Here is a 25,380-nt window from a genome sequence, read left to right on the forward strand (position 1 = left end):
GTCTTTAAGGTCTAGTCAGGCTGGTCAGCTAAAGAACCTTTGCCTAGACAGTTAGACAAAACAACCCTTTTGTTAAATAGTTGGGCAGCAGAGATCTTACAGTTTCATAGCATTTTATGGTTCACAGTGGCCTCTTTTTGTCATGTTCATTGACAATCCCAACCTATTTCCTATTCTGCTAATATCATTGTTCTATGTGTTTCTATATACAATAATTGCTCTTGTGCACCTTGCTAACAAACTGCTGTTCTTTCCAGTCTTATTTTGGGATTACGTAAGTACTTTGGCAAATTAAGCAAACTGCATCATGATTCAGCACTTATCATTTCCCTCAAGTCACTCACTGTGTGCCGAAGTGCCAGACCCAGCATTACTGAAAGGTTCTTATGTTTCATTTATTATTGATCAAAAGCTTGTGCCCCTGAAATAAACTTAACACAGTCTCTTTATTCACTCTTTCTTTTCATCAACAAAAAAATAATATCAGCAGTAGTTTCTGCCATGTAAGTATTTATTTTTCACGCAGGTGTTATCTTTGTAAATATTGACACAACTGCATCAGCTGAATCCATTGATTAAGATGACAATCCTTGTCAAATTAAACTTAACCTGGCATTGGTTTAATGACCCAAGTAAAAATGTATAGGATCCCATTACAGGCAGGATCCCAAATATGAGAGGATGAATGCTTAGAATGCACACAATTTTTAAAGAAACGTGGTAGCTGATTTGAAGGAGTTCAAGGATCCATCACTCTTCTCTTTTAACCCACTTCCACTTTCTAAGCATGATGTTTTGTCAACAGAGTTGGGTAAACTAAGAAGAGGAAAGCAGGAAAACTCACTTCTGCCTACTGAAGTTTATTCACATTACAATATGTGATTGTAACCCACTTAATATTGTTCCATGCTCCTGAGGAACTGATTGCCCTATGTGATATCATAGGGGAATTTACTAAAAGGACAAATGAACAAGCTGTTCTTTTGTATACTTTTTTTGGGTGGGGGCATGCTTTCTTTTCAGCTGTCCAAATGAGTTAAAACACCCATTTTGCATTTTGTTCAGCAGCCTTACTTCTTGCATGAAACTCTAATTTGGATGGAGATTATTGGTGTTTAAACACATTAAATTTTACCTTGTACAACATAATCACACTGTCCAACAGAATTTAATAATGTAATAGTTAAATCATTCTAATTGTGTGGATTTTTAAATCACCATTCCAATATTGAGATAATTGAAAAACATCCATTTATTAGAAATATGTATTTTTATATAAGTTTAATTTCTTTTCTTTTTAAATATACTTTTATTGAGTTTCTTTTATTACATCATAAAACATCATGGTATCAACAGTGTTCTTGGCATCTATACAGGTTTGTGGTTTAAATATCATAATACATTATATTACATTTGTCTAATATTAAATAATAGCTTTAACTATGATTACTATTCTTATATCTTTATATAATTTACAAAATTTTGTTTTACTTTCTTAAGGATTATTTCAGTTAGGCTTTTTGTCTCACTTCTTAGTTCTGTTTGTTAACCATTTATACCAATTGTTCCAAATTAAAAAGAATTCAGAGTCATCTTATTCTTTCTGTTTCGGTGTTAACATGTTCATCTCAGTACTTTCCATTCCTTTATGTATTATTAGTTCTTCATTAGGAGTAGTTGGGGTTTTCCATACCTGCACAAAGGCTATTCTGGCGGCTGTTGTAATGTTTTGTATATTTTACTTCCTTCGGTAATCTATCTTTGATGATCCCTAAAAGGAAGGTTTCTGGTCCGAGCTTTCTAAGGCAACAGTAATTCTGGGTGTACAAATTAAAAACAAAACACTGCATCTTAAAGCAGAAAGAGTGAAAGATGACTGCAACATGGAGAACAGCAATTCACCATAAACAAACCTGAAGGGGGAAAACAGGCCTTCAGGTCTTAGTTAAAGGCTAGGGTAGATAGTAAGGGAGATACTATTCCAAAGGAAAGATGCCACACAGTGAAAGCAAGCTGTGTAGGACTCATCAGATGCCACTGATTGACAGATAGCACACAAAGGGAACCTATTCTTTCAGATACCATGGGAGGGCAGAAATGATGGCATAAAAGGTGATTCCTCAGAGAACCAGGCCCTGTGTCACAACAGCTTTCTAGGTGACAAGCAATACTTCAATTTGCACTGGATTCTAATTGGTGACAAATGCAATATGTCTAGTGAAGCTGTTTATATGGATGTACCAAGAAGCTATGGATATATGGATACTTTTCTTCTCTTGCATTTTGAATCAATTGTCATTTCAGTGGTCTTCAAAAGCAGCCCCATGTAGAACACATTGCAATAATTCACTGCAATGAGGTGACTAAGACAATATCAATAGCCTCTTGTGTTCTTTGTAAACTGTTAATAGAATTCTTTAAATAAAATTTGACAGATTAAGAAAGAGAAGGCCAGTGGGTTGCAGTGGGACAATAGTATCTTTTACAGATGCATCACATATGCATATATATATGTGCACACAAGTATACCATTGTAATTCATACTTGGTGGTTAGTTCCTAGAACTATCAACTTGTCTTTTAGAGCAAAATAATTAAGGTATAAGACAATAAAGGAAATAAAGCTAATGTAGAATTCAGCTCTTTATCCTTGCAAACCATCCTTGCTTCTATTATGTATACACTGTTTCATACATTTCCTTTTTTATTTTGAACTCCTCACCACTCTTTTCTTGCATTACTTTTTTCTCCTCCGCAACCTCTTTCACTTCTTCATTCTACAAAATATCCTTTTTTATATTTTCCATTTGCATAACTCCTACACATCTTTGACATTTGGTAAATATATCAACTTTCCATTTTTTCTCTTAGGAAATTAATGTATCTTTGAATACATTTTCATACAGGACTCTGTTTCTCTTTCAATAATCATTTGACTCTCATTCTCCTTTCTTTCATTTCTTTTCTTCTATGTTTATTGTTTTTCCCAAGAGTCTCTCTTGATATCAAAAACTGGTCTGTCCCAAATTTAGAACACCTATCAGCCTTGTATTTTTCACTAATTCTTTCAATCCTCTATCATAAACAGTCAAAACCATTCATGTTTCTAAATTTGTATTTGTTATCTTGTAATATTTACATAAAAATATACATATTTACACAAACTATAATATTTTAAGCATATATTCTTCAGCCATCTTATGTGCTATTGCAAAGAAAACTACATGTTGTGTTCATGAAGTCATCAGGAGTCAGGGTTGACTTGAAGAAGATTTCAACTTTTTATATAATTGCACCTTGACACTGTTATAAAGAAAATTGGTTGCAATTCATGGCGTCATTCTTCAGAAATCCTGTTTTTACTCTATTGCAAGTGTCGGTTCCATTATTTTGACTTTGCTGATACAAGCACTTTCCTTATGTCAGTATACTAAGCGTGGCTTGTACTAATTGTTCCTTTAGCGTTTTCATAGCTCCTAGTGGAACAATACCATCTCTTATACTTGTTCTGATAAGGTTATTTTGGATTCAGTCCAATGAAAATCATTTCAGGGGGCAAGGAGAACTGTTTGAAGATGTACTGTATAAGATAAACATGCCTATGAAAACCAGGGAGGTGGAGAGCCATTGAGAAGCTTTTGGGATAGAGAAAACAATTCTGAATTCCCTCTTGTAAAGCTGCTTTCATCTGAAAAACAATGTCAGGGTTCAGTTATGTATTTGCATAAAACATTTGACTAACTCTGTAAACACCAGTCGGTTTGGCCCAAACATTTCAAATTATTTATTGATTTTGGCAAAACCAGCTTTGGATCATTTGATAAATGCTATTTATGCAAGGACGTGGCAGATGTCCTTCTTTTTTGAGGCATAGAATTTTAGTGAGGGTTGTAGAAATTCTCAGATTACATATTTAGAGGAATATTGTGGAATCTCTTTGGATGATAAAAGCACTACATTGCAGTTATCGCTTTTTTTAAAAAAAGTTACACACTGGAATATAGTTGAGCTTTCTGATTTTATTATTAGAAAACCTAAATATTGTAGTCTAGAAGGGAAACTCAAAATGTGATTCACTCCATATGAACTACTGTCTCAGAAGCGGATACATGACTCATCTAAATAAATTTCCAAGCTAATAACATTTCTACCTCTTCAGTCCCTTAAAATTGACCTGGAATTTCCTCACAGTCATCAAAATGCAAACAGCACACAGGAAACATCATGAACCAGTGTTTGTCAGCTTTCCCTCCAGGGTATCTAACAAGAGAGTGCAAAGAATGGCTTCCAATCTGAGCCCCATTTCTGAGCCACCAGTGGTTATGGGGTAATAAATATCCTCTCAGTCTCAATCCTTGATCCCAGACTAACCCTTTAATAACTACACCATATGGGTTTATCTTTAGAACTCCCATCTGGATTCATCTGGGATTTTTTATGACAACTCTATGGTTTGCACAATGTTTTTGCAGGGCAATTGCTTTCCATCTCACTGGATTTTGCATCAATTCATCTTGCTATAGATGCTGCACAGTTGTGGTATTTCTGACTTCCTCTTTCCTCCATGCTACACATGATGGAATTCCCCGCTGACTTTTGCACTAATCTGGTAGTCTTCTAAGGGCCCTTATTTCTCTGCTTCTCTTTTGATTCTGAATTCTTTTAACTTCCAGTTCTGACAAGGACTCTCCACATCAGCTCAGATAATAGCAAACCAATCTTTTTTTAGCCTGTAGCATCAGTCTGCCTTTTTTGCAAATATAGCTCTCTGTCAGGGAAGCTTAAAGTTTCATTTTTTAAAAATTAGTTTTGCTTTGCAGCTGGGGTTGAGGTGGGTAAATCATAGGCAGTCCCCAGCTCTGAAGGCCCTACTGTTCTGTATGATTCTACTGCTGGCATTGTAAAACCGGAAAATGAAAAACATCATTGTCCAAAGCCATAGCTGGAACTGCAGGCCCATAATTTAGACCAGGCTTTTAAAACATAATAATAGTTATTCTATACCACAATGATCTTAAATGGAGCATCTGCCTTTCCCACCAGCAGCCTTTCCGAGAAAAATTGCCTCTGCAGAAGTGCTGGATATCAAAGCAGGAACTCAGCAGTGCCCACCCAGATGTCTGGCCTTTTCATAAGCCCCCTCTCTTTTGCACTTGTAACCTTGTCTAAATACCTCTAGAGCCAAATATTTAATGTTCAGCTGTTTTGGCAATCTTCTAGCGTTGCTATTTCTGCAATACAGCACCAGTCTGACAAATATATATTTTTGCATGTATTACTCCAAGGCCTGACAAGTTCAGACTACCAAATTAATAAAGCTTTCATCCCAGAAGCGTTGGATTATTTTAAAAAAAGAGTAATACTCTTTTTTTAATGAGTAATATTAGAATTGAAAGACATCCTGAAAGAAAAATACCTTAACCTGGGCAATATAAAGCAGTATAAAATATTATGAAATATGAATCTCACCTCACACACTGATGGCAGCAGTTTGGCTTTCAACCACAAAATTCCTTCCACCTTTGACTTCTGGCTTCACTTTAAGACCTCTGGCAATTTTTCAGGAATGAATGTTGTGTTTCAGTTACCTCGGTAAAACACAGAAAATCCGTGTTGCACATGATATGGCTGTTTTATAGGGTTGAATATAGTTTTTTAAAAAACAAAAACATTTCCCCAGTAAGTTATAAACCCATTTCTCTGCAGTTTCTAGTAACTTCGTCATCTAGTTCTCTTTGGCAAACCCATCCAAAAATTCTGATATCTTAAAGAGAACTATTGTTTGATATTTTTGATAGATGGCATAATTCTTGATGTTCAAACATCTAAATGGCAATGAATAAAATTTAAAGCAGGTTCCAAACCAATTTTTTCTGTGTTTTTTTTTTTTTTAACTAGCTGGACCATTCTTTTCCCCATGGACAGGTCATGCTAAAACCTGGAGAGATGGCCTCTCAATTAATGAAGTAACATCAATCATCTTGGACTATTGCTATTATCAGTCCACTATTTGGCACGCTAATAATGGCCTGTTAGCATACATGAATCTTGTTATGGAAATATAGTCAGGCAAGACAAGGCAGAGCAACTGTTATCTACTGTACCTCTTTTCTACCTCTTCTTCATGCGAAAGGACACAGCACGGCCCTACACTCACCCATTTGTCCTTACTTCTTCATGCGCAAGTCCATCTACCATGCTCACCAGACTGCCCTTGTTTAGAAAGTTATGAAAAAGGAAGAGACTCTGCTCCACTAAGAAATGTGAGGAGAGAGAGAAACGGATGTAACAGGGTTGTTGAGAAGGAACACCAGAACATCACAGAATGTAGCCTGATTTGGAAGGGTGCTCCAGTCACAATATTTGGGGTACAAGCCTCATTTTCAAGACTCTGTAATCACTGCTTAGGGCACCATTCAAAATAATTGGCGTCTGTATCCTGCATTGTAACATTCCTATCCAGAAAAGGGGGATTAAACATTTTTATTCTGCACAATGTCACTGGTGTAGCCTTAAAAAACAGAAGTAAAAATCACATTCATTCATATACACAAACACACAACCACCAGGCTTGGCTTTGAGTAAAGCATTTCAACCGGCTGATGTTATAAACCAGCTCGGCTTGTTTTGGAAGTAGGTGGTTTTATCACATAGTACAGGGAAAAAACCAAACAGCTCATTTACATGCAGCTGATTCTCTCCTCATAATAGCTACAGATGACTATTTTAAATTTCTTTCAGCATCGTCTCAATGAGTTGCACACGTCTGCACTACAGGCCATTACCTCACCAATCGTACTTGTAACAGGACATGCCTTCTGAAGAGCAAAGGGGTAATGGTGAAACCTGAAAGCAAGCCAAATCATTTCTCACCGTGATAAAGAACTGGGTTAATTCTTAGCATAGGAGCAGAAGGTTTGCAAGGAAATTCCACAATGCCTTGGAAATGGGTGAAATATATTGTTTTCAAAAGGAAGGGCTACTGTATCTGCAAAAACATGAACCATAGCTACAAAGAGATTAATAAATTTTGATTCTTCACTGCCATCCAGTCTTCACATGGATTTTTGCAGGACAGTTATGGTAGCCTTGATTCAAATATAATAATTCAAGTCAGTTCTGAAATCAAACACAATAAACAATTTGTAAATTGGCTCATTTTAGGCTAACCAGAAAAAGCTGTCCAAGTCTTTCTTGCACAACTCCACCCTTTTGCTCAATTTGAAAAAAAAAAAAAACCTTACAGAGCCCACCCTGTTGGGATAGTGAAAAATGTCCACACGGTGGTGCTGAAGCAATATGACTGAACAGGTGCATCAGATGATGGGTAGAAGGTATGTATTCTGTTGAAGTGGCAAATTTGTGATCTTCAGCCCATTTTTTTCAGAAGTGATATTTTTCCAGGGGAAGACTAGTGCGCAGGAGGGAACCCAACCCCTCCCAAACCTGCAGATTGTGTCCTGAAAAATTCTATTCTTCTTTATTTGGACTGAACACCCGAGTAGGGAAAAATACTGCTTTATTGGGCCGAGAGCTGAGTAGAAAAAGCAAGGAAGGAAAGGATAAAGAACCTCCCGTTTGATGTTTCTCAGCTAATGTTCTGTAGTCCCTCCTTCACATTGCAAGACAAAGTTAAGATTAACAGGAATTTGTTTCTTCCTAGTGCCTTTGTTTTTTTGCTCTGATTGAGCCTGTTTTTAGGAAGCAAAGAAATGGATGTATATGTGGACCACTGAGCATTGAAAAAAGAAGTAAAGTTAGAGGGTGGGTTGTTACTGCAACCTCTTTTTTACTTAAAAAAAAATGAAATTTGATATATAATTTTGAAATTTTAAAGAAAAAGAGTTGCTAGTGCAAGTGGCTGTGGGCTGCTTTCCCCTTAGCATGGTGCTTTGGGCATGCCACTTAAAACAGGGGTCTCCAACCTTGGCAACTTTAAGACTTGTGGACTTCAACTCCCAGAATTCTTCAGCCAGCAAAATGTCAGGGCATGTAAAATGTCTGCCTGGTGGAAGCCTTCAAACATACAACTATGTATGTGCAGGTTTCCATTCAAAGAACCATTCTATGATATTCTTATCAATATTTAGTGATGTTTAATGGCCAGTGTTTTATAGTAGGTAAAATGGTAAAATGAGAGACACCCCACCCCACCCTCAGCAATAGAAACTTATTATGTGGGTGACTTGGGGTCCCTGCTCACTTTCTGGCCAACCTACTTCAAAGGGTTACTTGAAGACAACAAGTAAGTCCTTCCCACATCCCCTGCCCCCCATGATCCATCTTGAATTCCTAGAAGAAAGGCAGAGTATAAATCTAGCCAAGAATAAAATAGTTCCATCTCAAACATGCTTTGCCATGGCAGATAAAGTCCAAACATTTCTCTCTTGAATGATACAAATTCCTACTGTCTGGCTACACAAATGCTCACACTGGCATTACTTCAACCTCATGGAGGACTGTCTAATGCATTCTTGGCGGTGAAATAAAACAGCAAAAAAAAAAAAAACCAAAGCCAGTAGAATCAATGAAATGATGTCTCAGTACCAACATTCCCACTGAGCACATTACAATTTGGCTATGACCCATCGTTTACCGTGCTGCACATCAACATTGCTACAGTCCCCATGCTCGGTTAAATCGATCACCACACCCAGAAACACATCCTCTCTGCATGGCAGTTGTAGAGCCAGAGACTTCAGAAGAGGCCTCCATTCAGCAGAGACAGGAGGTAATAGAAGAACCCATCCATTCACAAACTCCAGGACTCTTCTCAGACTGCAGGCTGCATTTGACCCAGAACATTGGCAGCATGTAATTTATTCTTTCAGATTGGCTGATATGTCCCTTTGGGTGGAACTGAAGCTTCAAAGTGGCCTCTACAAGGCTTAAAGCAACCATTCTATTCTTTTAAATTTCCACTGATGCCCAAAAATCTAAAGAGCAGACATGGAAGTTTAGCCCTTCCCAATTCATTCCTTGCAGCATTGGAAGCAGAAAAAGAAATTACAAAGCAAACAACCATCAGAGCACAGATCAGTTCAGTTGCAATAAAAAGCAAAGATAAGATAAGGTATAAGATAAAATAAAAATAAAATTTCCCTACCCTCAGAGCATAGCCAGATAAATAATGGGAGGGAACCACCAAGGTAGATAAAACAAAAAATACTGTGCTTTGAAGACTTTTTATGTGATATATTGAGTTCTTTTTCCCCAGTCTTTATAGTTAGAATCTGATGCTTTTAATTGATTGCTAGATGTTGAATGTTATTTGCAAATTTTATTGTATATCGTTCTGAGGGCTGTTACCTATGGAATAGCAATAAATAACACAGACCTGCTTGTGGTGTAAGCTATAAAACAGCTCTGAATTAGCAGAGCTAAGGTCTCAAGTGCAGTCTTTGACTGTGGTCTGGCACAAATAAGATACCCTCCCAAAACAATGTCATTCAGAAAGAACTCAAGAGAATGCAAAACTTCCCTTCCGGCCTGATTATTCTTCTGTTTTTCTTTTCCTTCTGTTTTTTCTCACCAAGCCGCTTTTGTGTGATGCCAGTTTTATTTGCTCCTTCTTGGATCAACAGTTCAAAACGTATGTGTGTATGTACATAGATAAGCAGAGGGGCAGGGGAAGGACTTGCTAAATAACCTGTATCACACATTTACATTCAATATGCCTATAGTTAAGATTGTATGTGTTCAGCCAGGTGACCAGGTTTATCTGATCTTGGCTGATCTTGAAAAGTTGAGCTAAGTTGGGCCTGGTTACTAATTGAAAGTGGGGAGGGGCACCAGGAAGTACTAAGATTGCAGGGTAAACTGAGAAGTTGTGGGAGAAAAAAAAAAACATCCCAGAAGGTAGCAATGGCAAACGTCTTCTCTACTGCTGACAAGAATTACATCGATGTGTCAGTGACGTCCACCATCTTGAAGGTGATATTACCTTAGGGTTGGGTGCTCATGCTTCACCTTACACCAAATCTCACATTCAAGGAACAAACAAACAAACCCATTTGAGGGTCAAAATAAATGCCTCGAATTACCCTAAAAAACTGAAGCGTTTACTCATGTTGAGTCATCAGTTCTAACTAACTTAGTCAAGAACCGAAAGAAGGAACTCCTTGGACCATGAAAGCTGGACTTCTTCCAACTGCTGAAAATCCCCTCTTCTTTTGAGATTTCATCACAGCCGTATAGAATTTGGATGTTATTCTTTTGAAGCCGAGATCCCGTATGTACAGCAGAATATTTTTACGCATACAGGGGTTGATAGCCAACACATGTCTCACCTTAACCATCTGGGAAGGAAAAATAAGCTGGGTTGTAAGAGTTGGTTTGATTATGTTAAGATATAAGGCCTTAAGGCAAATACTGTGCAAGGGAAGTAAGCACTGCGGAGTGATGGAAGGTGTTCACACTCACCTGATCACAGCAGAAACTCTACCCAGCCTTCCCTTGGGCATTCCATTTCCCTGTGCAATATGATTTAAAGCTTTTGCTTAACCCATTAGTTACTAAAGCTTTTGAACAGATCTGCAAACTGGAGCTGTAAGATATTTAGAGTAGCAATAGCACTTATATACCGCTTCACAGTGCTTTACAGCCCTATCTAAGTGGTTTACAGAGCCAGCATATTGCCCCCCAACAATCTGGCTCCTCATTTTACCGACCTCAGAAGGATGGAAGGCTAAGTCAACCTTCAGCCCGTGAGACACGAACTGCTAAATTGCTGGCAGTACTGCATTAGAGATGGTATTCAGCAGGCTCTGACCAGTTCTGGAGAACCAGAGTGGAAATTTTGAGTAGTTCGGTATTTCACCTCTGACTGACCCTGCCTCCATCTATTCTCTTGCTCCCAAGTCCCACCTGATCGGCTGGGTCTTCTTTTGTTGCCCTGCACAGGAGAATAGAGCTGGAAAGCAGGTTTGTGAGGTGGGGAGAGAGTGGGGATTTTAAATCTCCAATCCCACCCCACTCTAGGGTTTCCTTCCCCTGGTGTGGGGTGGGAATGGAGATTTTACAGTATCCTTCCCCTGCCATGCCCACCAAGCCACACCACGCCCACAGAACTGGAAGTAAAAAATTTTTTGAATCCCACTACTGCATTCTAACCACTGCGCCATAGGGGTGGGGCTGAACTGAAAACAACAACAATGACAACAGAATAAAAAACCAGCCCTTCCAGTAGTACCCATCCATCTTGAGGGTTATATGTAGATGTAAAAAAAATGTATCAGTAATTGCAGAGCAATGGTTTCTTATCAGCCACTTGAATATAGCTTACATTATGTGTGAATATGTGTCTATCAACTGGTAGTTTGCATGTTTCTGCCTCTGTAACTCATAGATGTTATTGTTCCAAAAAGTCTTAGAGAATTTGCCAGGAATAGAAGAATGCTAGATATACTATCTTTTGTACCTGTTCCAATATCATTATTTTAGATACAACCCAAGGCTGCTCAAAGCAGTTTTGATTCATTCTGTAGAGTTGAGACTTTTAATTTCTGCCTATCTTGTACTATTGGCAGCAATATCATCAAGCATGGTTGTATTTCCTGGTATCTTGACTGCCTTTTGACCTTTTAAAATAGATTGAGATTTGCTTATCTGCAACAGGAGGAAATGGAAAAGAAACAGGGAGAGGCAATTAGACAGTAGAATAGGAGGGGGGCTTAAGGGGGAGTTTAAAGCACTGTAATGCTGTGCTACTGAATATCTGGTTTTAAGATTTGAAACAGAATAAAACATCCGGATATTTACTCCCTGGCCCATTTTTTCATCCACCGGTATATATAGGAGTTTTCAGATAGAGTCTCTCATTATTTATTTTCTTTGGCCACCTATTGTCTACCTATTCCTAACTTATCGAATCTGAAGTTTTGGTTGTATTGGTGTGTTTTTTAGACACTGAATTGTTATAATGGAATCTGGGTTTAATCAGAACACTATGGATTACAAGATCCAAAGGATAATAGATCACAAATGCTTTCCCCCAATCTCGATACAGTTGACACAGTCCCCACCCCTCCAAAAGTAGGACCTAATTATTTGAACCTCTTTTGCAATTTGGTTGATGAGTGGAAGGATACTTTAAATCAGCATACATTGCATCTTTTAAAGACACTGATTCTTTCTGCCCCAATTAGACCCATGGTGTGAGGGGAAGAGATTGTTAAGGGACCAAATAGATGCTTTGTGTTTTACAAGGCTTGGGGAACCAGTTGTGCTCCTTAACCTCCAACATGACCTCCAAAAGTGGTCCAACTATTTCACGTGTCTCATCCCATCTTGTATCCACTTAAGTTCCATTGAGGATTACACATTGAGTGTGATTGGTCAGCCAGTTACGAATCCATCTGGTGGTGATGGTGTCTAACCCACATTTTTCTATCTTATCAAGTAGTAGAACACAACCTACTACTTGATAAGATAGAAAAATGTGGACTGGACAGCATCACCACCAGGCGGATTTGTAACTGACTGACCAACCACACTCAATGTGTAGTCCCCAATGGAACTGCATCTACATGGAGGGAAGTATGCAGTGGAGTACCCGAAGGCTCTGTTTTAGGCCCAGTACTCTTCAACATCTTCATCAATGATTTGGATGAGGGGATAGATGGAGAACTCATTAAATTTGCAGACAACACCTGGCAGGAAGAGCCAACATTCCAGAAGATAGGCTTAAGATACAGAAGGATCTTGAGAGACTTGAACATTGGGCATTATCTGACAAAATGAAATTCAATGGTGAAAAAAGTAAGGCTCTAATTTAGGCAAGAAAAACCAAATGCACAGGTATTGTATAGTATAGGCGGTATCTGGTTCAATAGTAGTAACTCTGAAGGGGATCTTGGAGTCCTAGTGGACAATCACTTAAATATGAACCAGCAGTGTGCTTCGGCTGCCAACTAAGCCAACACAGCTTTAGCTGCATTAACAGAGGGATAGAATCAAGATTGTGTGAAGTGTTAATACCACTTTATAATGCCTTGGTAAGGCCACACTTGGAATACTGCATCCAGTTTTGGTCACCCCAATGTAAAAAGGTGTTAAGACTCTAGAAAGAGTGCAGAGAAGAGCAACAAAGATGATTAGGAGACTGGAGGCTAAGCATATAAAGAGTGGTTGCTGGAATTAGGTGTGTCTGGTTTAATGAAAAGAAGGACTGGGATGACATGATAGCAGTGTTCCAGTATTTCAGGGGTTGCCACAAAGAAGAGGGAGTCAAGCTATTTTCCCAAACCTGAAGGAATGGATAGAAACTAACCAAGGACCTAGAACAGTGATGGCGAATCTTTTTGTTGTGGTGTACCAAAAGCGCATGCGTGCCAGCACCCACAATTCAATGCACCCCACACCCATGTATGCATGTGCAACACCCCTGCCCCAACCCCTTACTTGCACTGTGCATGTGCACCCCTCCCAGCTGATTTGCAGCCCATTTGAGCCGTTTTTGTCCTCCTGAGGCTCAAGGGCATTGCAGCATTGGGAGGCCAAAAAACGGGCCATCCTGAAATACTAGAATTGCCCATTTTCAGCCTCCGGAGGGCCTCTGGAGCCTGGGGAGTCCGTTTTTGGCTTCCTGGAGGCTCAAGAGAAGCCTCTGGAGCCTCAGGAGGCTGAAAATGGGCCCGTTTTGGCGCTTCTGATATTTCCGGAAGGCCCGTTTTTTTGGCCTCCTGAGGCTGCAGAGGCTTCCCTCGACCCTCAGGAGGGCAAAAACAGCCTCAAATGGGCTGAAAATCAGCTGGGAGGTGCGCGCATGTGCAGTGCAGGTAGGTTTGGCTGGGGCTCGCATGCCCGCACAAATAGCTCTGCATGCTACAGAGCATGCCATAGGTTTGCCATTACGGACCTAGAACTAAGGAGAAATTTCTTGACAGTTAGAACAATTAATCAATGGAACAACTTGCCTCCAGAAATTGTGAATGCTTCAACACAGGAAGTTTTTAAGAAGAATTTGGACAACCATTTTTCTGAAATAGCATAAGGTTACCTGCCTGAGCAGGGGGTTGGACTAGAAGACCTCCAAGGTCCCTTCCAACTCTGTTATTCTGTTACCCTCACAGTGTAGTAATCCTTGAGGCAGGATAGGAACTTGGAATTTAGAAAGTCTATTTCCATTTTTTTTCAAGTAAAACGATTGCCTGAGACTGTATGTACTGAAGCACAAATTGGCACATCATTCAAAGATTATTTCTTGCCATAAAAGCTAAACAAAATATATAACCATGGAAACAGCTTACAAAAATATATATATTTGAGAAAGCTTTGTGTGTGTGTGTGTGTGTGTGTGTGTGTGTGTGTGTGTTTATGTTTATATACAGGGGGAAGAAGGGGCGTCTTTTTTGCAGGGTAATGCATATTTTTGATTGAATTTGCTGACAATTGGGGAACACTGTTATTAATTAGATACAGATATCCAAATTATGATTTATGATTATGGCCATCGCTTGTAAAATATTTGTAGTAGTAAATTAAAGAGCAATTTGGGAAAGAAAAGGGATTTCATATTTTTGTTAGAATTTTTCTGGTACTATAAAACCATTATCTATGGCTGATAAAGTGTTTAGTTGAGATTTTGTACCATTTAGCTATACATTCTTGGTCACTTTTGTTAGAGCTATCTTAATCAACCTTGAACATTCTCATAGGGAGTCCTTTTCAGCAGAGTCTTGAGACTGCAGACGTTTTTATATTTGGCATGTTTTGATTCATTTGGTGGTCATTTAGCTACAGAGAAAATGATTCAATGGGCTTTGAAAATGGCATCAGTCCCTTTGCAGAGAAATTCAAAGAAAGCCGGCAGAAACAAAACGAAGATGGAAGAGATTACATGTCTGAGAGGGAGAAAAACACTCAGCTAGACATAATTGCCGGTTAGCTATATGTTAAAGGTAAGGAAATACTGCAGGAAGTGGTCCTAGTGCATTCAGTAATGTAGTTCTCAGTAAATGAGTCACTGCTGACACATAGATTCCCCCAAACAAAAGAATGTAGCTCACTGGATTGTGTTGTTTTGTGCTTGGCCCAATCTCATCAACTAAATACGGAGGAATTATTAAATGCAGCATTAAACAGAGGTGAAAGGGAAAATGAAAATGGGAAGGGAGGCAATTGCTACAATGGCTGAGCACATGCCTGCATTGTAATCCCTTATCAAGCAGTACAGTCTATATTGGGTTACATTTGATTACACAAAGATAATTCCTAGATCTCTTTCCTTTGTTATCTTTCTGTAGTATGTTTAAAGATGCAACTTGGGCATTACCAATATGGCAACTTTTGGTTGTAGAAATATTGTACAATTGCGCAAGTTCCCTCTTTGTGCATTAAATTAGATCTGTGAAACGGGGAAGTATGACTCATTCATGGTGAAAAGTTCCAACAATTTGAGCAGGGGTAAAAGAACAAAGCAAGGGTGCATATATTTATTGAGGATAAACATTTGAGTTGCAAATGCTATATTTATCTATGTAAATGCAGCCCCCTGGAACATGCTGTGGTTACACCTAAATTGATGAAGAAAAGTTATAAAGAAATATTGAACCAGGCACAGCAGTTGAACCACAATAATTCTTCCATTTGAAATCAGTAGAGATATTATAGAAATCCTGACTTTGCATCATTGCACACCTGCACATATGTACCTAATAAATTAGATATGTTATATTGTGCATAATAAAGTACCTGGGTTGAATCTCTGCTTAAACTGATTGACAGGATGCATATTTAATGATGGGATTATTAATTTAATGATGGAACTGTGTTAAGTTCTTTTACATTTTTTACACAAAAAATAATGAAGGATAAATAGTATGACAACAATGAGAAAGTTCCCCTGCCCCAATTCTTTCTCAGTATGATTGTTAGGAAACATATATTTGTTTGTTTGTTTATTGATTTATTTATTTCTGGTGTTATTTTGGAATATGCAGAAAAATGCAGGCAGCTGTCTGTCAGACCTTAAAACTAAAAAGAAAGCTCCCTGATGTGAATGCAACTTTAAATGATGACATATACACAGGACCATAAACAATAACCAATATAAAGAATATTTTCGATTCAGATCCTTGGAACAAACTGTGGACTATGCTGATACAGAATGAATGATTTATTCAAGCACAACATACACAGGAGAAAGTTGTTGAAATCCCCACTGAAGTTTCTGCAACAAACCTTCCAACTGCCCATGGCAATTCATTTGAGAGTTTAAGTCTATTTGAAGATTAAGGCGAATTTTGGAAATCTCTAAGCTTGCACGGCAGAGAATGTCCACTGATGGAAATGCACTGTAACTCAGGAACTAACAGATGTCTGGGCTTCATGCTTAACTTGAAAGAGATACAAGAGAAGGAACTAGTTTAGATTTGGTGCACAGCTGCAGAGATCAGATGACAGTGTCAGCTGAATTTTCCTCCTCACTGGCTCTGTATGATTTATAGCAGGCAAAACTCTGGCCTTTGTTTGGTCGCAAAAGATTCCATCTTAGGAACTTTAATTTAAAAAAAAGGCTGATAGAGTAAAAGCTGACAGCGATGGTGACAATAATTCACAAAGTAGAGAAGACACGGTGGTGGTTGTAGATCATTGGAAGATTTCCAGAAATGAAGCATTGGCAGCTGAACTATTTATGGTCTGATCTCATTTGAGATTCCAAGCATGCAGGATCAAAAAAAGAAGAAGGACGCTGGGGAAGAAATAGGGACGTATCATCATGACCCATGTAACACGCTTTCATGTTCAAAAACAAAAAGTTCACAGAAGCCAAAGCCACATGCAAAATGGAAGAGTCATCCCTAAGATACTCAATGTAATCCATCAACAGGAAGTAGCGGACCATCCACCCACCGTGGCACAAATACTGTGCTGAAGAAGAGGAAAGGCTTTTAGTATATCTCGTGGCAGAGAGTTCTAGAAGCTGTTCCAAGGCTTTAAAGGACTCCACGTGGACTTGTGTTCCAATGTCTCAGGGGCTGCCCCAAAGAAGAGGGAATCTAGCTATTCTCCAAAGCACCTGAGGGCGGGACAAGAAGCAATGGGTAGAAACTAATCAAGCAAAGAAGCAACCTAGAACTAAGGAAGAGATTTCCTGACAGTTAAAACAATTAATCAGTGGAACAATTTGCCTCCAGAAGTTGTGAATGCTCCAACACTGGAAGTTTTTAAGAAGAGATTGGATAACCATTTGTCTGAAATGGTATAAGGTTCCTGCCTAAGCAGGGGGTTGGACTAGAGGATCTCCAGGGTTCCTTCCAACTCTGTTATTCTATTTTATTGTAAGAACAGGTTGTGCAGCTCAGTATATGATGACTTCATGCTTTATTTACTCAGTGTTGAATAGTGTCCGCATAAGAAAATTATAAGGCAAAAAGAGGCTACAGACCATTGTAGCCCCTTTTTTTTGCATTATTGTTGACATTGTTGGTATACGACATTTTATTATGCATGGAAAGAGCTCACGTAGCATCAAATTCTATATATTTCTATTTTTTTAAAAAAGTGATAGGAAATTATATAAAACATGGAAGCAACTAGAGGTGGTATTCAGCAGGTTCTGACCAGTTCTGGAGAACCGGTAGCAGAAATTTTGAGTAGTTTGGAGAACCGGCAAATCCCACCTCTGACTGAAGATTTTACAGTTTCCTTCCCCTGCCACGCCCACCAAGCCACACCCACAGAACCGGTAGTAAAAAAAATTGAATCCCACCACTGGAAGCAATCATTCAACACTCATCCTGTTATAAAGATATTGTAGTTCAATTCAGTAATACATTCATATTTAACTAATACGGAAAATAGTATAGTCTTTTATATACCTAATTCCTGAACAGAGAGGAATATGTATATTTCTGGCTAAATGTTTCTTTTCACACTGAATTGACTCAATTCAATTTATTCTGTCTTCCCAACTGTACATTGGTAGAAAAAGAGCAAGCATGTTTGTTGATAGAAATTATCATTTCAGCAAAATAAAGTCATGTTTCTTTCAAGTCACGGGATGTCTAGGGTTTGCATGGACACACCTATGGAATGGCAGGGCAACAGGGCCGAAGCAATTTGTGATGGCTTTTTTCCTGCAATTCCTAGTTTACAACCTTGATATTCTCTGATGATATCCTACCAAATCTGACCACGCTTTGCTTTTCCAGATTAAGCAAGGTCATTTCACAGCAAGGCAGCTCCTAAAATGTAATCCAGTGTTTCTTAACCTTGACAACTTTTAAGGTGTGCAGATTTCAAGTCACAGAATTCCTCAAACAGGCTTATAATCTATAATCCCAGTATAGACTCACTAAGGACTCATAAACTCCCCCTACTTCTGGGATGAAATCCATTAAGATTTAACTAATGATGCTCAAGATGCAGTCTTTGTTCTCTTCACATCTCTAAAGATATAGTCAGAAGAACTTAATCTCTTTGATAGCACTCTTTAGTGATGCCCTTTGATGCAAATGCAACTTTTTCTTAGAAAAGATGAGCATATATCTTTGATAGCACTTTTTAGTGATGCCCTTTGATGCAAACGCAACTTTTTCTTAGAAAAGATGAGCATATTGCTTCTTCGAAGAGATTTGCTCATCTCTTGTAGTTGCTACTTAATTTTTCTTTCTTTTTTCTTTTTTGTTACTCACTGTAGTTGTTATACTATCCTCATTGTGACCATTACATTTGTGCACTAAAATTGCATATGAGATGTGTTCTATATTAGCATACTCCAAACCCTGAATCCTGATTGGTCCACACGGACCGCAACCTGATTGGCCAACTAAACAGCCGTGATTGGTGTGCTAAGAATCAACCGCGATTGGCCGAGCCGATCACGGGAGATTCAAAGCCCTGTCATTGGCCGCCAAGCCGCGAGCAATCCCTATATGAAGGGTTGCTGTGGCTCTCAGGTCTTGTACTGGTCTATATACTCAATAAAGAGCTGAATGGTCCCTTTTGGTCTCGCGTCTCTGTGGGAACTGATCTACCCCATCTAATAAGATGGACAGCCGAAAAACTAAGCAAAATGAATCTTCTAGGTAGAAAACACGGCTTTTCTTTATGGTTGTCCATCTACTTGTAGGAGCTCTGAATCCAGAGTCTGGATTTGTATTTTCTGAACTTAAGGCCACGTTCTCATTTCTTATTGATGCCATATTTTAGAAGCAATAGATTTGCTGCATCCCTGTTTCTCCAGGAAGACTTGAGCTGATGGACAACAGAGACTTGCTCCAGACCATGGATTTTAAAATAAAATTTCATATGGAATTCTCTATCCTATATTATAGACTCCTGGAATTGAAAGGGCCTATTTAGGTTATAGAATTTGACCACCCATTCAATGAAAGAATGCCAGTAAAGCATCCCAGACAGATGGTTATATACTCACCCCTTGAATATATTCATAAGGGGAGCCTACCACTTCTTTAGTTAATTGGTTTCACAGTCTAGCTTTTCGTATTGTTGGGAGGTTTTTCTAACATTTAACCACATACTATGTTTTTGTAATGCCTTTCAATTTAAAACTGAGCCTACAAACCTAGAAACTTAGATACCTTGGAACTTTTTCAATGGTCCTTTGGATCTTATTCCACATTTCATAAGTTTGCTAGTTTTGAACTGCAGATCTAGTAAACGTTGCAGCTGTCTAGTGCTCATCCAGGTTTCTGTAGTTCAAAGCTGATAGCTGGTCCAAAGTTTTGCTGCCCAATAGCTAAGGTTCTTTAAAAGGGTTGCTGGACCTAAAGGGAACCAATATTTTCTAGTAAGCCAAGACTAGAAACTTGCTCTAAATCTTTTTGCCAAAAGAGTTATGGCAAGGGAGGAGGCTGTTATAAACTAAAAATGGAGCCACATCTGAGTACTGTATGAGGTTATCTTGGCCACAGGAAAAAGTGCTTTTTTAGTCATAACATTAATCACATCACTGGCAAAAATATATGTACTGTTAACTCCAAAAGTTTCCAGCTGGTTCCCACCCACCTCTGCCTTCAATGACTGTTGGAAAAAATGCTTCTTGAAAGATATAAATCACATTATGATAACCAGAGGTGGTATTCAGCAGGTTCTGACCAGGTCTGGAAAACCGGAAATTTTGAGTAGTTCAGAAAACCGGCAAATACCAGCTCTGGCTGGTCCCGCTCCCATCTCTGCCTCTCGAGTCCCAGCTGATTGGCTGGGTCTTCTTTTGTTGCACAGGAGAACGGAGCTGGAAAGCAGGTTAGGAGGGAATGCGGATTTTACAGTATCCTTCCCTTGCCACGCCCACCAAGCCATACCATACCCACCAAGTCACTCCCATAGAACCAGTAGTAAAAATTTTTGACTTCCACCACTGATGATAACCTGTAGGCTCTTTTAAAAATGGAAGCTCTTTCCAGCATATGGGTCTGGAGTTAAACTAAACTAAACTTTAAAAAGACTGGAAGAATGAGGCATCCTTAGTGATATCAGTAAAAGGCTATGTTGCACTGACTCTGCCTTCTAGCTCCTCCATTTTGTTAGCAATTGCAGGAGATTTCAGTTCCCTTCCACCACTGAAACTTTAAATCAATAGCAGCTTTAAAAAGCTACCAGATTTCTTCTTCAAAAGTTGAAACAAAAGGGGGATTTCCATGAGTTCCTTGCCCGTGCAGGACACTGTAGGCAAGAGTAAATTGATCCAGCTGCTTTGCGAGGCTGGATGGAAAAATGCCCAGGGGGATCCAGGAATACATCAACAGATGGAAGAGGATTGTGTTGTCATCACGTGCTCACCCTGATGAGCTGAGCGTGCTCCAGCTTGATCTTCCCCAGTCAGTTAGGAGCTTTTTAGCTTCTCTGTCTGTGCTGACTTGCAGGATGAGGCAAAATTACCAGTAATGTTGCAACCTCTTCTCATAACATTTAAACGGATAAGTTTAAATTAGCTGAAACTGTCTTGATGTTTCTGCCCCCTCCACTCTTTACCTCTGCTCCTTCCCCAAACATCCTGGCAACAATAACCTATTTAGCTGAATTACACTTCCCAAAATGCTCCCAGTGACAAAGTCTGAGAGAGCCCAGGCTATCTACGCAAATAACCTGATTTAGAAGGTTAACTTGTAACCCAAGGCTATGAAAACACTGAATCTCCTTTCCAGATGGCAAAGTTCAAAGTCTCAGTGACTTCCTAACTGCATGTGCTTAATTAATTGCTTTTCCAGCTAAAATGAGGGTAAAGGTAGAATTATAGAAACACAGGATTTGTTACATTATGTTCCTATTACTAATCAAATTTATATTATTCATGTTGCTTTCAATGTCAAATTTTAAGCATATTATTAGAGACATGTTTTTCGTTTCATAACCTTTCCTCTTTTAACATGAATGTGAATTCATATCTGGCCTTCAAGAAAATTTTGATAAATTAGGATATATTCTGCATCCCAGAGTTAAACATTTTCATTCTGGGACTTGTTATTTTTAAAAACGAAATTCTAGTTGTCACAGAAGCAGGAGAAAGTTAGAAAATGTGATTTTGTTTATTTCATACCTTTTCACTGCTGGTGCAAACCTGTTTTTATATTTTCAGTATGGAGATATATCATTAGCCTCAGTTATATTTTCCCTGCCCTTTATATCCACCTTTCAGTTTAGTTGTAACACAAAGATAAAAGGAAGTCTATCACTATAAGCATTACCTGTACAGAGATTGGTTGTATCAGGCTCTTCTTGAATTGATTCCTTGCATTCCAGTTGGTTGTGATTAGAACAATGAAGCTTCTCAAAATGTAATAGTCCTTCCTTTCCCTTCCTATTTTTGGAGGTTGCATTTTATATTATTTACTAATAAATAATGATATGCATTATTATGTTTTATAGTATATATTACCGATATAAAGACAAAGAAGGCTGGATAATGACATTGCAGTACTTGGAGACAGCAAAAAAGAGGAGAAAAAACTGGTGAAAGTCATAAAATACAAAGTCTGCAAATAGAAATAGAATGACTGTGGCAAAAGAAAGCAAAAATAGTACCAATAGTAAGAGGTGGCTTGGGTGCAATCTCAAAACATCATTTGGACACCACTGGGATTAACAAAATCACCATCAGTCAATTGCAAAAAGGAAACTTTACTGGAACAGCTTATGTCTTGCAAAAAAAAATATCTTTAACATCATCAAATAACAATATATCCCTATCCCAGGTACTTAGGAAGGACTTAGGAAGGGTAGATTAAAATCCTACATCCAGTCTAAACACCTGTAATATATCATGCATAATATATCATCTCTAAGCTGTTCTAGAAATGTTTCCCAGTTGAATACTTTAAAATGTTTTAGATACATAATAAACATTGTACCAAACAACATAAGGTAACAATTGTGTGGTGTTGAATGTTTTGCCCTGTGAATCTGAGGTGTAGATAAAGTAGTCATTTGCTTTATGAATGTCACATTGAATGGAAAGAAAAACCCAGGAATGGTACTATGGTGTGAAAATGCTCATATGCCACCTGTGTCATCCCTTACCATCCACTCCATACAAGAGCATAGTCTTCCCCTGACTCCCCCACCCCCGCATCCCCAGTGAATCCACCAATGATACTACCAAAGAAACGATGTTACAAGAGACTGCTGCTTAAACCTTTCAACCTACATTTTCATGTAGGCCAAAACTAACAAAACATGTCTTTAGTAGGAGAAAATCAGGCAGAGCTGGGAGGTGGAGTTAAACATATCATCAGCTTAGAGTCCTTATGTTGCCACCAACAATGCAAGTCCAACCTCTCCTGAATTCTGTTGACCCTTACTTGGTGCTAATTTAGTATTAAATTTTAGTTGACTAGATTCTTGTGTATAGGCTTGAAAAAATATTCTGTGCTGCAACTTAACAAATGGTCCTGATCCTTTGCACATGACATTTCTCTTAAGAAATTGTTAAATACAGGCAACTTAATCATAACAATACAAATCCTATCGAGATATGAAAATCCCTTTGACATATAACACAGTTTCCCCTCCTTAACACCTCTCACTCAGCAGCCAGGCAAGCAAAATGGAAATTATCACACCCACAGGGGAGAAAACCACATTTTCTCCTTGCAAGACTTCACACATTCCCCAAGGCAAACACTTCAGGACAATAGTCAAGAACATCAAATCAACCACACTATAAATATTACTGCTCCTAATCTTTTCGCCCATGGCCACCTTTGAGAGCTATATAGTCTGTTATGCTGTTAAATAAAACCACCCTCCTCTTTAAACAGTTGTCCTATGTATTCATTTTGTGTCCAAGTCCCAGCTTTCTTCTGACAATACCTGTGACTTTAGAAAAAGAAGGAATCAAAATGAGAAAAGTAATGGGACATGGCATGTTGTGTAGTCAGAAAAATGCTTTGTAAGTCCTATAAATTCATAACTACTTTTTGAAAACTGGAATGCAACTGCTTGAGATAAAAAATTGTTCTAGAATTTAGGCAGGGAAATCTTGGGTAGTGTTTACAGGTTTCATGACCAAAGAGCAAAACTCCAGACTACCATAAGGTATCAATAGATTTTCTGAAGATGCTTGTTGCCATCTATTGGTCATCCATATTTATGCAGCTCAAGCAACAGTAGAACCTAGCATGATTTTGTGGTTATATGTAAGTACAACATTATTAGAATTTCAGGTGGCTACAGCAAAACAACCCCCTCCCCAGATGTAAAGGGTGGATGTGGGTTGAAGACTGAGTTAAATAGATATTGATTATACATTTATATGTAATTTCCTCCATGCACCCCACCCCCGGGGGGGGGTCTTTTTTTTTTTAGATAAAAAAAAATCTAAAAATTACAAGTTGGGATTTTGGGAATTAAACTAGTAAGGCTATTTTTTCCCCTCACCACTACGAAAAAAGTTAGGTCAAAAGTTTGCCTGCAAGCCATTGGCAGAACTTCATGTAGGGTATAAAGAGAAGCAGAAACCGAAATGTAAGAGCCTACTTTTGTTTGAACAATATATGAAGAGTTTGTTCATGTCTCTAGTATATGCCCCTATTTTACAGTTAATATGATCAATACACACACACGCACACAGACACACATTTTAAAGGATATTTGTTTGGAATGAAAGAGGAAACCTTCCCTTTCTTTTTGTTCTGCACTTCAGTGTATTTATAAAATAGCAAGTTCATTAGCAGAACAGACTGGTTTCAGTTGGCATTACACAAACGTCATAAAAATAATGTTGAAACACAAGAGCAATGACAACTTTAAGTCTGGCTGGTGGGCAAAGAAAGGGGAAAAACACTTTTTAATAACAATTCTTTTTAAAGAACACATGTTCTTTCCTTTCTGAGCTAAGTGTTAATTTCGCCAAAAAAGGCTGTAAAAGTGTGAAATTTAGCTATCTGCTGTTAACTCTTGCCAAGGTTGTTTCTTTTCTTTTTTTTAAAGCAAAGCAGGAAAACAAGAACAAACTGCATTTACTCAGACGTGCTTTGCCCTTATAGCCAGGGTCACTGAGGAAAATAGCCTCAAGAAAAAATAGTGCTGGCAGAAAACTATGGATTGATGAACCCTCCAGGAAAACTGCAGTCTGAATCCCAACCAGAGAGTTTATGATTAATTTTTCAGGCATTTATTGTGCAATGTAAAATGGATAGTAGCCAGCTCAGGAGTTAAGCCAGGAGATGACTATCAAACAAAGCTGTTGCATTTGGCAGCTTTTTCCAAAGCTGCTGTGAAAAACAGACATATTGAAACTAATTTTTGGATTTTACTAAGCACATACTTTTTTTTCTTGGGATTTCCCCCCTCCTTCCTCCCCTTTTTCCTCTTCTAAAGGGGGAAAAATATGACCTGAGGTGCTAATTGGAAAGTACTATATGTGGTTTGTAGGGTCAACATTTGAACCCTGGAGAACTTTGTATCTATAGAGGGGTTTACTACAAGCCATCTTAACTCCCCTCTCCCATTACTCAAGCCTTACCTGGTGACCTTTGACGGAGTTGTGTATGTCTGAAAATAAAACTCTGCCTTCTGTGAAGAATATAGCTATAGCTCTCTAAAAGAAGATGAGAAGCACCCAGAAGCAACCATTTGGGCTAATAAGGAGAAATACTGTCCTTTTCAGCTTTTCTTGGCTTAAGGCAATCAGAAAAGTATGTTTAGAAAGGGTCTGACTGCTGTGGCATGCTTTAGCAATAGAGCTTAAAGTGTAACCAGGTCTTATGTTTTCTCTATGTCAGCAGTTGGCAAGAGAGTACTGTAAATATGGGTTCCCGTGAGTAAATAGAGAAACGTATGGAAAGGAAAGAGGGCAATTCAAGTAGGCAGTTCTGAAATTCATGTCCTTGTTATTTTAAGCGATAAGATTTGAGTAACTAGTTAACCGTGCAGATGGTCTGATTTCAAAAACAGGAAAGAGCCTTTCACTCAC

At 38.5% G+C, this 25,380-nt stretch overlaps 3 long non-coding RNA genes across 3 annotated transcripts; all 3 read right to left on the reverse strand.

The window, feature by feature from the left end:
* Positions 1-1,228: 1,228 nt before the first annotated feature.
* LOC148127656 (uncharacterized) lies at positions 1,229-25,131 on the reverse strand. Its single transcript, XR_015744314.1, has 3 exons — positions 24,931-25,131; positions 5,469-5,587; positions 1,229-3,687 (listed from the first exon to the last, which is right to left on the reverse strand). It is a non-coding gene; the product is annotated as an uncharacterized LOC148127656 (long non-coding RNA).
* On the reverse strand, positions 9,504-10,547 carry LOC148127657 (uncharacterized). The gene is made up of 2 exons (XR_015740994.1): positions 10,422-10,547; positions 9,504-10,297 (listed from the first exon to the last, which is right to left on the reverse strand). It is a non-coding gene; the product is annotated as an uncharacterized LOC148127657 (long non-coding RNA).
* LOC148127658 (uncharacterized) lies at positions 16,102-21,007 on the reverse strand. Its single transcript, XR_015744322.1, has 2 exons — positions 20,748-21,007; positions 16,102-17,019 (listed from the first exon to the last, which is right to left on the reverse strand). It is a non-coding gene; the product is annotated as an uncharacterized LOC148127658 (long non-coding RNA).
* Positions 25,132-25,380: the final 249 nt, after the last annotated feature.

Source organism: Pseudonaja textilis, chromosome 1 (genome assembly GCF_049901715.1).
Source record: "Pseudonaja textilis isolate UNSWEBS1 chromosome 1, rPseTex1.2, whole genome shotgun sequence".
In the NCBI taxonomy this organism is placed as follows: domain Eukaryota; kingdom Metazoa; phylum Chordata; class Lepidosauria; order Squamata; family Elapidae; genus Pseudonaja; species Pseudonaja textilis.